The sequence below is a fragment of the Anomaloglossus baeobatrachus genome, unplaced genomic scaffold (assembly GCF_048569485.1).
Source record: "Anomaloglossus baeobatrachus isolate aAnoBae1 unplaced genomic scaffold, aAnoBae1.hap1 Scaffold_4202, whole genome shotgun sequence".
Taxonomy (NCBI): Eukaryota; Metazoa; Chordata; class Amphibia; order Anura; family Aromobatidae; genus Anomaloglossus; species Anomaloglossus baeobatrachus.
This window is the reverse complement of record NW_027443538.1, coordinates 1-12,465: the sequence shown is the minus strand read 5'-3', so window position 1 is coordinate 12,465 and position 12,465 is coordinate 1. Positions and strand designations below refer to the sequence as shown.

Here is a 12,465-nt window from a genome sequence, read left to right as displayed (position 1 = left end):
ATGATAGGAATAAACAGGTAACTTTCTTTGGAGTGGAAGCGGAGAGATCGCACCAGATGCCAATTCTAGATGTTATCACACCTGTGGTCACTGCAGCAGCAGGTGAATCCACTTTGTCCAAAAGGGATCTATTCCATTCAATTGCAAATGATCTAGATAAGACAGAGAACTGCAGCACGGGGACATAGCCGAGTTGGTCAGGTTGAGTGGTGATGAGTTTGCTATTTGGATGAATAAAGAAAGTCAAAAGTGTGAAAGATAAAAAACAAAAGGAGGAAGTGTGAAAAGTGAATGGGCCAAATTGAGGTGCATATGAAGACGTATGCTTTCTTCCAATTCATTAAATCGGGCTAATATGAATCAGGTGAATTGAGTTCTGCTTTTGGAAACTGGGTTAAGAAGGGGTGCACCGTTCCTGGAGGTACTGCAATACCAGGTCAATGCGTGGAGTGGACAGAGCAAGCTCTTTTTCCATCTCCCTGTTCTAAAAATCCATTTAATATATGGTCCCCAGATAGGGGACGTATCAGATATTAAACTGATAAGAACAGATACTACACTTGATCTTAGCCAAAAGGCCGAGAAGCGATAACCAGAATTGGTTTGGGCCTCGAGTGGCACCCTGGCCTATGCCGGACACATCTTAGGGAGAGAGAGCGAGAGGGAGACAAACCCACGCCTACACAAGACATTTTGTCACCCAAGCCAACCCTTGAAAAGGCTGCTTTGCAGAGCCAAAACAAGAAGAATGGTGCGTTTTGCAGCCGCCGCCCACTGCAATGAATCTGAATAACTCCTCCTTTAGGGCGCAAGCAACTCCCCTCCCCCTTGCAGTCTTTCCAATTCACGATACAAAAAGACGGACAGGACAGGTTGCCTGACTTTCCGTCACTGCCACCCTTTGCCATCCTTACCCGTAGAAAGCCCTTTCATCATCCCCAAACCCTAATCTTTTCCCTTTCCTTCCCAGCCCCCAAACCCTGCCCTCTGTACCTTTCTCACCACCCGCTTCCCTTCTCCTGTCATCCCCCTACCACCCGGGAAAAAAAGAGATTGCCCCCTCCTTCCACTAGCCCACCCTCCCACCCAAAGAACAACTTCTTCTGCGCAGCTTGTTTTCTAGGCAGCAGCGCTATTGTGATGTCATCGGGGGGCATTGTGACAAGCCGCCAGTGTTCCGTCTCTTCATGTTGTGCACAGTTCAAACGGAAAATACATCAACAGGCAGACTACAGAAAAGCTTACTATCAAAGGTTAGAGGGGGGCTTTCTCAGAGGGCTTTTTACAGTTTTTCTATTCCCAATTAGCCGTTTAAGTGTACTTATTGAAAGTAGTAATTCTTTCATAGGCCGCCCTTTCTTAGTATTTGACGTTCCTTATATTGCGGTATGAGGCTTCGCAGTAGGTTGCAAACATTCATCACCCATGACTGTCCCCAATTGAGCTCAGAAGCTCAATGTCTATCATGACCTCTCTTTTAGAATGTCCAAGAGCAAGCAAACTATTCCTCCAGGAGAGGGCGCCAACAGACTACTAAAGAGATCATCATTACTCAAAGAAAACCCCAAAAACCAATGCATGATAGGAATAAACAGGTAACTTTCTTTGGAGTGGAAGCGGAGAGATCGCACCAGATGCCAATTCTAGATGTTATCACACCTGTGGTCACTGCAGCAGCAGGTGAATCCACTTTGTCCAAAAGGGATCTATTCCATTCAATTGCAAATGATCTAGATAAGACAGAGAACTGCAGCACGGGGACATAGCCGAGTTGGTCAGGTTGAGTGGTGATGAGTTTGCTATTTGGATGAATAAAGAAAGTCAAAAGTGTGAAAGATAAAAAACAAAAGGAGGAAGTGTGAAAAGTGAATGGGCCAAATTGAGGTGCATATGAAGACGTATGCTTTCTTCCAATTCATTAAATCGGGCTAATATGAATCAGGTGAATTGAGTTCTGCTTTTGGAAACTGGGTTAAGAAGGGGTGCACCGTTCCTGGAGGTACTGCAATACCAGGTCAATGCGTGGAGTGGACAGAGCAAGCTCTTTTTCCATCTCCCTGTTCTAAAAATCCATTTAATATATGGTCTCCAGATAGGGGACGTATCAGATATTAAACTGATAAGAACAGATACTACACTTGATCTTAGCCAAAAGGCCGAGAAGCGATAACCAGAATTGGTTTGGGCCTCGAGTGGCACCCTGGCCTATGCCGGACACATCTTAGGGAGAGAGAGCGAGAGGGAGACAAACCCACGCCTACACAAGACATTTTGTCACCCAAGCCAACCCTTGAAAAGGCTGCTTTGCAGAGCCAAAACAAGAAGAATGGTGCGTTTTGCAGCCGCCGCCCACTGCAATGAATCTGAATAACTCCTCCTTTAGGGCGCAAGCAACTCCCCTCCCCCTTGCAGTCTTTCCAATTCACGATACAAAAAGACGGACAGGACAGGTTGCCTGACTTTCCGTCACTGCCACCCTTTGCCATCCTTACCCGTAGAAAGCCCTTTCATCATCCCCAAACCCTAATCTTTTCCCTTTCCTTCCCAGCCCCCAAACCCTGCCCTCTGTACCTTTCTCACCACCCGCTTCCCTTCTCCTGTCATCCCCCTACCACCCGGGAAAAAAAGAGATTGCCCCCTCCTTCCACTAGCCCACCCTCCCACCCAAAGAACAACTTCTTCTGCGCAGCTTGTTTTCTAGGCAGCAGCGCTATTGTGATGTCATCGGGGGGCATTGTGACAAGCCGCCAGTGTTCCGTCTCTTCATGTTGTGCACAGTTCAAACGGAAAATACATCAACAGGCAGACTACAGAAAAGCTTACTATCAAAGGTTAGAGGGGGGCTTTCTCAGAGGGCTTTTTACAGTTTTTCTATTCCCAATTAGCCGTTTAAGTGTACTTATTGAAAGTAGTAATTCTTTCATAGGCCGCCCTTTCTTAGTATTTGACGTTCCTTATATTGCGGTATGAGGCTTCGCAGTAGGTTGCAAACATTCATCACCCATGACTGTCCCCAATTGAGCTCAGAAGCTCAATGTCTATCATGACCTCTCTTTTAGAATGTCCAAGAGCAAGCAAACTATTCCTCCAGGAGAGGGCGCCAACAGACTACTAAAGAGATCATCATTACTCAAAGAAAACCCCAAAAACCAATGCATGATAGGAATAAACAGGTAACTTTCTTTGGAGTGGAAGCGGAGAGATCGCACCAGATGCCAATTCTAGATGTTATCACACCTGTGGTCACTGCAGCAGCAGGTGAATCCACTTTGTCCAAAAGGGATCTATTCCATTCAATTGCAAATTATCTAGATAAGACAGAGAACTGCAGCACGGGGACATAGCCGAGTTGGTCAGGTTGAGTGGTGATGAGTTTGCTATTTGGATGAATAAAGAAAGTCAAAAGTGTGAAAGATAAAAAACAAAAGGAGGAAGTGTGAAAAGTGAATGGGCCAAATTGAGGTGCATATGAAGACGTATGCTTTCTTCCAATTCATTAAATCGGGCTAATATGAATCAGGTGAATTGAGTTCTGCTTTTGGAAACTGGGTTAAGAAGGGGTGCACCGTTCCTGGAGGTACTGCAATACCAGGTCAATGCGTGGAGTGGACAGAGCAAGCTCTTTTTCCATCTCCCTGTTCTAAAAATCCATTTAATATATGGTCCCCAGATAGGGGACGTATCAGATATTAAACTGATAAGAACAGATACTACACTTGATCTTAGCCAAAAGGCCGAGAAGCGATAACCAGAATTGGTTTGGGCCTCGAGTGGCACCCTGGCCTATGCCGGACACATCTTAGGGAGAGAGAGCGAGAGGGAGACAAACCCACGCCTACACAAGACATTTTGTCACCCAAGCCAACCCTTGAAAAGGCTGCTTTGCAGAGCCAAAACAAGAAGAATGGTGCGTTTTGCAGCCGCCGCCCACTGCAATGAATCTGAATAACTCCTCCTTTAGGGCGCAAGCAACTCCCCTCCCCCTTGCAGTCTTTCCAATTCACGATACAAAAAGACGGACAGGACAGGTTGCCTGACTTTCCGTCACTGCCACCCTTTGCCATCCTTACCCGTAGAAAGCCCTTTCATCATCCCCAAACCCTAATCTTTTCCCTTTCCTTCCCAGCCCCCAAACCCTGCCCTCTGTACCTTTCTCACCACCCGCTTCCCTTCTCCTGTCATCCCCCTACCACCCGGGAAAAAAAGAGATTGCCCCCTCCTTCCACTAGCCCACCCTCCCACCCAAAGAACAACTTCTTCTGCGCAGCTTGTTTTCTAGGCAGCAGCGCTATTGTGATGTCATCGGGGGGCATTGTGACAAGCCGCCAGTGTTCCGTCTCTTCATGTTGTGCACAGTTCAAACGGAAAATACATCAACAGGCAGACTACAGAAAAGCTTACTATCAAAGGTTAGAGGGGGGCTTTCTCAGAGGGCTTTTTACAGTTTTTCTATTCCCAATTAGCCGTTTAAGTGTACTTATTGAAAGTAGTAATTCTTTCATAGGCCGCCCTTTCTTAGTATTTGACGTTCCTTATATTGCGGTATGAGGCTTCGCAGTAGGTTGCAAACATTCATCACCCATGACTGTCCCCAATTGAGCTCAGAAGCTCAATGTCTATCATGACCTCTCTTTTAGAATGTCCAAGAGCAAGCAAACTATTCCTCCAGGAGAGGGCGCCAACAGACTACTAAAGAGATCATCATTACTCAAAGAAAACCCCAAAAACCAATGCATGATAGGAATAAACAGGTAACTTTCTTTGGAGTGGAAGCGGAGAGATCGCACCAGATGCCAATTCTAGATGTTATCACACCTGTGGTCACTGCAGCAGCAGGTGAATCCACTTTGTCCAAAAGGGATCTATTCCATTCAATTGCAAATGATCTAGATAAGACAGAGAACTGCAGCACGGGGACATAGCCGAGTTGGTCAGGTTGAGTGGTGATGAGTTTGCTATTTGGATGAATAAAGAAAGTCAAAAGTGTGAAAGATAAAAAACAAAAGGAGGAAGTGTGAAAAGTGAATGGGCCAAATTGAGGTGCATATGAAGACGTATGCTTTCTTCCAATTCATTAAATCGGGCTAATATGAATCAGGTGAATTGAGTTCTGCTTTTGGAAACTGGGTTAAGAAGGGGTGCACCGTTCCTGGAGGTACTGCAATACCAGGTCAATGCGTGGAGTGGACAGAGCAAGCTCTTTTTCCATCTCCCTGTTCTAAAAATCCATTTAATATATGGTCCCCAGATAGGGGACGTATCAGATATTAAACTGATAAGAACAGATACTACACTTGATCTTAGCCAAAAGGCCGAGAAGCGATAACCAGAATTGGTTTGGGCCTCGAGTGGCACCCTGGCCTATGCCGGACACATCTTAGGGAGAGAGAGCGAGAGGGAGACAAACCCACGCCTACACAAGACATTTTGTCACCCAAGCCAACCCTTGAAAAGGCTGCTTTGCAGAGCCAAAACAAGAAGAATGGTGCGTTTTGCAGCCGCCGCCCACTGCAATGAATCTGAATAACTCCTCCTTTAGGGCGCAAGCAACTCCCCTCCCCCTTGCAGTCTTTCCAATTCACGATACAAAAAGACGGACAGGACAGGTTGCCTGACTTTCCGTCACTGCCACCCTTTGCCATCCTTACCCGTAGAAAGCCCTTTCATCATCCCCAAACCCTAATCTTTTCCCTTTCCTTCCCAGCCCCCAAACCCTGCCCTCTGTACCTTTCTCACCACCCGCTTCCCTTCTCCTGTCATCCCCCTACCACCCGGGAAAAAAAGAGATTGCCCCCTCCTTCCACTAGCCCACCCTCCCACCCAAAGAACAACTTCTTCTGCGCAGCTTGTTTTCTAGGCAGCAGCGCTATTGTGATGTCATCGGGGGGCATTGTGACAAGCCGCCAGTGTTCCGTCTCTTCATGTTGTGCACAGTTCAAACGGAAAATACATCAACAGGCAGACTACAGAAAAGCTTACTATCAAAGGTTAGAGGGGGGCTTTCTCAGAGGGCTTTTTACAGTTTTTCTATTCCCAATTAGCCGTTTAAGTGTACTTATTGAAAGTAGTAATTCTTTCATAGGCCGCCCTTTCTTAGTATTTGACGTTCCTTATATTGCGGTATGAGGCTTCGCAGTAGGTTGCAAACATTCATCACCCATGACTGTCCCCAATTGAGCTCAGAAGCTCAATGTCTATCATGACCTCTCTTTTAGAATGTCCAAGAGCAAGCAAACTATTCCTCCAGGAGAGGGCGCCAACAGACTACTAAAGAGATCATCATTACTCAAAGAAAACCCCAAAAACCAATGCATGATAGGAATAAACAGGTAACTTTCTTTGGAGTGGAAGCGGAGAGATCGCACCAGATGCCAATTCTAGATGTTATCACACCTGTGGTCACTGCAGCAGCAGGTGAATCCACTTTGTCCAAAAGGGATCTATTCCATTCAATTGCAAATGATCTAGATAAGACAGAGAACTGCAGCACGGGGACATAGCCGAGTTGGTCAGGTTGAGTGGTGATGAGTTTGCTATTTGGATGAATAAAGAAAGTCAAAAGTGTGAAAGATAAAAAACAAAAGGAGGAAGTGTGAAAAGTGAATGGGCCAAATTGAGGTGCATATGAAGACGTATGCTTTCTTCCAATTCATTAAATCGGGCTAATATGAATCAGGTGAATTGAGTTCTGCTTTTGGAAACTGGGTTAAGAAGGGGTGCACCGTTCCTGGAGGTACTGCAATACCAGGTCAATGCGTGGAGTGGACAGAGCAAGCTCTTTTTCCATCTCCCTGTTCTAAAAATCCATTTAATATATGGTCCCCAGATAGGGGACGTATCAGATATTAAACTGATAAGAACAGATTTTTGATTTAATGAAGCTTTCCAAAGCACCACAAAAAATGCATGACCGAAGTCACACCAAAAACAGTGCAAAGGCTAGGATTCGTGTGGACCCCACCGTGAGGAGAGGGTCCCCAAAAATCAACCCCGTCCCTCCGAGCCAGAAGGCCACAGCAAGGGTCAGGGATCTTCGGTGCTCCCCCAAGCCGAAGCCTGGTTGAGCCTTGTCGTTGCTCCCAGCGTCCACCCAGGCATCTTACCCAAGTGGAGTAGAGAGCTACTAGTTGTTGGTTTCGCAGCCGAAACTGCCCGGACCGTCAACCGGTGTTGGTTTCTCAGCCCAAGGCTAACCGGACCTCCAACCGGGTGTTGGTTTCTCAGCCGAAGCTGACCCAGACCTCCAACCGGGTGTTGGTTTCTCAGCCGAAGCTGACCCAGACCTCCAACCGGGTGTTAGTTTCTCAGCCCAAAGCTGACCAGACCTCCGACCGGGATTGTAAAAATTTCCCTTCCTAGCCAGAAGGCCGGGATAGGGTAATATGCTCAAAAAGTATGAAAAGGCAAGGTACGGTGTGCTACAGAGCCCAAGGCTTGCCGGGGTCCCAAGCCAGCAAGCTCAGACACACTCCAGGGTCGTCAGTCCTGGGGCACGTTGTACCATAGCCCCCCCACCCTTACTCAGTCTAATAGCCTCGATCCTGGTAGGGCCATGTTTTCCTCTAGATGAATATACTATCCACCCAGAGTACTAGCAAGCGCAACCTTCCAGTGTGCATTGTATCATTGTACTAAGGTGGCCTGGAGCTTAAACCACCTCTTCGAACAACACTACACTTGATCTTAGCCAAAAGGCCGAGAAGCGATAACCAGAATTGGTTTGGGCCTCGAGTGGCACCCTGGCCTATGCCGGACACATCTTAGGGAGAGAGAGCGAGAGGGAGACAAACCCACGCCTACACAAGACATTTTGTCACCCAAGCCAACCCTTGAAAAGGCTGCTTTGCAGAGCCAAAACAAGAAGAATGGTGCGTTTTGCAGCCGCCGCCCACTGCAATGAATCTGAATAACTCCTCCTTTAGGGCGCAAGCAACTCCCCTCCCCCTTGCAGTCTTTCCAATTCACGATACAAAAAGACGGACAGGACAGGTTGCCTGACTTTCCGTCACTGCCACCCTTTGCCATCCTTACCCGTAGAAAGCCCTTTCATCATCCCCAAACCCTAATCTTTTCCCTTTCCTTCCCAGCCCCCAAACCCTGCCCTCTGTACCTTTCTCACCACCCGCTTCCCTTCTCCTGTCATCCCCCTACCACCCGGGAAAAAAAGAGATTGCCCCCTCCTTCCACTAGCCCACCCTCCCACCCAAAGAACAACTTCTTCTGCGCAGCTTGTTTTCTAGGCAGCAGCGCTATTGTGATGTCATCGGGGGGCATTGTGACAAGCCGCCAGTGTTCCGTCTCTTCATGTTGTGCACAGTTCAAACGGAAAATACATCAACAGGCAGACTACAGAAAAGCTTACTATCAAAGGTTAGAGGGGGGCTTTCTCAGAGGGCTTTTTACAGTTTTTCTATTCCCAATTAGCCGTTTAAGTGTACTTATTGAAAGTAGTAATTCTTTCATAGGCCGCCCTTTCTTAGTATTTGACGTTCCTTATATTGCGGTATGAGGCTTCGCAGTAGGTTGCAAACATTCATCACCCATGACTGTCCCCAATTGAGCTCAGAAGCTCAATGTCTATCATGACCTCTCTTTTAGAATGTCCAAGAGCAAGCAAACTATTCCTCCAGGAGAGGGCGCCAACAGACTACTAAAGAGATCATCATTACTCAAAGAAAACCCCAAAAACCAATGCATGATAGGAATAAACAGGTAACTTTCTTTGGAGTGGAAGCGGAGAGATCGCACCAGATGCCAATTCTAGATGTTATCACACCTGTGGTCACTGCAGCAGCAGGTGAATCCACTTTGTCCAAAAGGGATCTATTCCATTCAATTGCAAATGATCTAGATAAGACAGAGAACTGCAGCACGGGGACATAGCCGAGTTGGTCAGGTTGAGTGGTGATGAGTTTGCTATTTGGATGAATAAAGAAAGTCAAAAGTGTGAAAGATAAAAAACAAAAGGAGGAAGTGTGAAAAGTGAATGGGCCAAATTGAGGTGCATATGAAGACGTATGCTTTCTTCCAATTCATTAAATCGGGCTAATATGAATCAGGTGAATTGAGTTCTGCTTTTGGAAACTGGGTTAAGAAGGGGTGCACCGTTCCTGGAGGTACTGCAATACCAGGTCAATGCGTGGAGTGGACAGAGCAAGCTCTTTTTCCATCTCCCTGTTCTAAAAATCCATTTAATATATGGTCCCCAGATAGGGGACGTATCAGATATTAAACTGATAAGAACAGATACTACACTTGATCTTAGCCAAAAGGCCGAGAAGCGATAACCAGAATTGGTTTGGGCCTCGAGTGGCACCCTGGCCTATGCCGGACACATCTTAGGGAGAGAGAGCGAGAGGGAGACAAACCCACGCCTACACAAGACATTTTGTCACCCAAGCCAACCCTTGAAAAGGCTGCTTTGCAGAGCCAAAACAAGAAGAATGGTGCGTTTTGCAGCCGCCGCCCACTGCAATGAATCTGAATAACTCCTCCTTTAGGGCGCAAGCAACTCCCCTCCCCCTTGCAGTCTTTCCAATTCACGATACAAAAAGACGGACAGGACAGGTTGCCTGACTTTCCGTCACTGCCACCCTTTGCCATCCTTACCCGTAGAAAGCCCTTTCATCATCCCCAAACCCTAATCTTTTCCCTTTCCTTCCCAGCCCCCAAACCCTGCCCTCTGTACCTTTCTCACCACCCGCTTCCCTTCTCCTGTCATCCCCCTACCACCCGGGAAAAAAAGAGATTGCCCCCTCCTTCCACTAGCCCACCCTCCCACCCAAAGAACAACTTCTTCTGCGCAGCTTGTTTTCTAGGCAGCAGCGCTATTGTGATGTCATCGGGGGGCATTGTGACAAGCCGCCAGTGTTCCGTCTCTTCATGTTGTGCACAGTTCAAACGGAAAATACATCAACAGGCAGACTACAGAAAAGCTTACTATCAAAGGTTAGAGGGGGGCTTTCTCAGAGGGCTTTTTACAGTTTTTCTATTCCCAATTAGCCGTTTAAGTGTACTTATTGAAAGTAGTAATTCTTTCATAGGCCGCCCTTTCTTAGTATTTGACGTTCCTTATATTGCGGTATGAGGCTTCGCAGTAGGTTGCAAACATTCATCACCCATGACTGTCCCCAATTGAGCTCAGAAGCTCAATGTCTATCATGACCTCTCTTTTAGAATGTCCAAGAGCAAGCAAACTATTCCTCCAGGAGAGGGCGCCAACAGACTACTAAAGAGATCATCATTACTCAAAGAAAACCCCAAAAACCAATGCATGATAGGAATAAACAGGTAACTTTCTTTGGAGTGGAAGCGGAGAGATCGCACCAGATGCCAATTCTAGATGTTATCACACCTGTGGTCACTGCAGCAGCAGGTGAATCCACTTTGTCCAAAAGGGATCTATTCCATTCAATTGCAAATGATCTAGATAAGACAGAGAACTGCAGCACGGGGACATAGCCGAGTTGGTCAGGTTGAGTGGTGATGAGTTTGCTATTTGGATGAATAAAGAAAGTCAAAAGTGTGAAAGATAAAAAACAAAAGGAGGAAGTGTGAAAAGTGAATGGGCCAAATTGAGGTGCATATGAAGACGTATGCTTTCTTCCAATTCATTAAATCGGGCTAATATGAATCAGGTGAATTGAGTTCTGCTTTTGGAAACTGGGTTAAGAAGGGGTGCACCGTTCCTGGAGGTACTGCAATACCAGGTCAATGCGTGGAGTGGACAGAGCAAGCTCTTTTTCCATCTCCCTGTTCTAAAAATCCATTTAATATATGGTCCCCAGATAGGGGACGTATCAGATATTAAACTGATAAGAACAGATACTACACTTGATCTTAGCCAAAAGGCCGAGAAGCGATAACCAGAATTGGTTTGGGCCTCGAGTGGCACCCTGGCCTATGCCGGACACATCTTAGGGAGAGAGAGCGAGAGGGAGACAAACCCACGCCTACACAAGACATTTTGTCACCCAAGCCAACCCTTGAAAAGGCTGCTTTGCAGAGCCAAAACAAGAAGAATGGTGCGTTTTGCAGCCGCCGCCCACTGCAATGAATCTGAATAACTCCTCCTTTAGGGCGCAAGCAACTCCCCTCCCCCTTGCAGTCTTTCCAATTCACGATACAAAAAGACGGACAGGACAGGTTGCCTGACTTTCCGTCACTGCCACCCTTTGCCATCCTTACCCGTAGAAAGCCCTTTCATCATCCCCAAACCCTAATCTTTTCCCTTTCCTTCCCAGCCCCCAAACCCTGCCCTCTGTACCTTTCTCACCACCCGCTTCCCTTCTCCTGTCATCCCCCTACCACCCGGGAAAAAAAGAGATTGCCCCCTCCTTCCACTAGCCCACCCTCCCACCCAAAGAACAACTTCTTCTGCGCAGCTTGTTTTCTAGGCAGCAGCGCTATTGTGATGTCATCGGGGGGCATTGTGACAAGCCGCCAGTGTTCCGTCTCTTCATGTTGTGCACAGTTCAAACGGAAAATACATCAACAGGCAGACTACAGAAAAGCTTACTATCAAAGGTTAGAGGGGGGCTTTCTCAGAGGGCTTTTTACAGTTTTTCTATTCCCAATTAGCCGTTTAAGTGTACTTATTGAAAGTAGTAATTCTTTCATAGGCCGCCCTTTCTTAGTATTTGACGTTCCTTATATTGCGGTATGAGGCTTCGCAGTAGGTTGCAAACATTCATCACCCATGACTGTCCCCAATTGAGCTCAGAAGCTCAATGTCTATCATGACCTCTCTTTTAGAATGTCCAAGAGCAAGCAAACTATTCCTCCAGGAGAGGGCGCCAACAGACTACTAAAGAGATCATCATTACTCAAAGAAAACCCCAAAAACCAATGCATGATAGGAATAAACAGGTAACTTTCTTTGGAGTGGAAGCGGAGAGATCGCACCAGATGCCAATTCTAGATGTTATCACACCTGTGGTCACTGCAGCAGCAGGTGAATCCACTTTGTCCAAAAGGGATCTATTCCATTCAATTGCAAATGATCTAGATAAGACAGAGAACTGCAGCACGGGGACATAGCCGAGTTGGTCAGGTTGAGTGGTGATGAGTTTGCTATTTGGATGAATAAAGAAAGTCAAAAGTGTGAAAGATAAAAAACAAAAGGAGGAAGTGTGAAAAGTGAATGGGCCAAATTGAGGTGCATATGAAGACGTATGCTTTCTTCCAATTCATTAAATCGGGCTAATATGAATCAGGTGAATTGAGTTCTGCTTTTGGAAACTGGGTTAAGAAGGGGTGCACCGTTCCTGGAGGTACTGCAATACCAGGTCAATGCGTGGAGTGGACAGAGCAAGCTCTTTTTCCATCTCCCTGTTCTAAAAATCCATTTAATATATGGTCCCCAGATAGGGGACGTATCAGATATTAAACTGATAAGAACAGATTTTGATTTAATGAAGCTTTCCAAAGCACCGCAAAAATGCATGACCGAAGTCACACCAAAAA

General features: G+C 46.6%; 8 non-coding genes across 8 annotated transcripts; all 8 read right to left on the bottom strand.

Annotated features, from left to right (window-relative positions):
- Positions 1-399: 399 nt before the first annotated feature.
- Positions 400-590, bottom strand: LOC142278994 (U2 spliceosomal RNA). Its single transcript, XR_012741754.1, has one exon. It is a non-coding gene; the product is annotated as a U2 spliceosomal RNA (small nuclear RNA).
- A 1,387-nt stretch (positions 591-1,977) lies between these two features.
- LOC142278987 (U2 spliceosomal RNA) lies at positions 1,978-2,168 on the bottom strand. The gene has a single exon (XR_012741749.1). It is a non-coding gene; the product is annotated as a U2 spliceosomal RNA (small nuclear RNA).
- A 1,387-nt stretch (positions 2,169-3,555) lies between these two features.
- Positions 3,556-3,746, bottom strand: LOC142278993 (U2 spliceosomal RNA). The gene has a single exon (XR_012741753.1). It is a non-coding gene; the product is annotated as a U2 spliceosomal RNA (small nuclear RNA).
- A 1,387-nt stretch (positions 3,747-5,133) lies between these two features.
- LOC142278989 (U2 spliceosomal RNA) lies at positions 5,134-5,324 on the bottom strand. The gene has a single exon (XR_012741751.1). It is a non-coding gene; the product is annotated as a U2 spliceosomal RNA (small nuclear RNA).
- A 1,387-nt stretch (positions 5,325-6,711) lies between these two features.
- On the bottom strand, positions 6,712-6,904 carry LOC142278988 (U2 spliceosomal RNA). The gene has a single exon (XR_012741750.1). It is a non-coding gene; the product is annotated as a U2 spliceosomal RNA (small nuclear RNA).
- Positions 6,905-9,094: 2,190 nt separating this feature from the next.
- LOC142278977 (U2 spliceosomal RNA) lies at positions 9,095-9,285 on the bottom strand. The gene has a single exon (XR_012741740.1). It is a non-coding gene; the product is annotated as a U2 spliceosomal RNA (small nuclear RNA).
- A 1,387-nt stretch (positions 9,286-10,672) lies between these two features.
- Positions 10,673-10,863, bottom strand: LOC142278965 (U2 spliceosomal RNA). Its single transcript, XR_012741729.1, has one exon. It is a non-coding gene; the product is annotated as a U2 spliceosomal RNA (small nuclear RNA).
- Positions 10,864-12,250: 1,387 nt separating this feature from the next.
- On the bottom strand, positions 12,251-12,445 carry LOC142278991 (U2 spliceosomal RNA). The gene has a single exon (XR_012741752.1). It is a non-coding gene; the product is annotated as a U2 spliceosomal RNA (small nuclear RNA).
- Between the last annotated feature and the right edge of the window lie 20 nt (positions 12,446-12,465).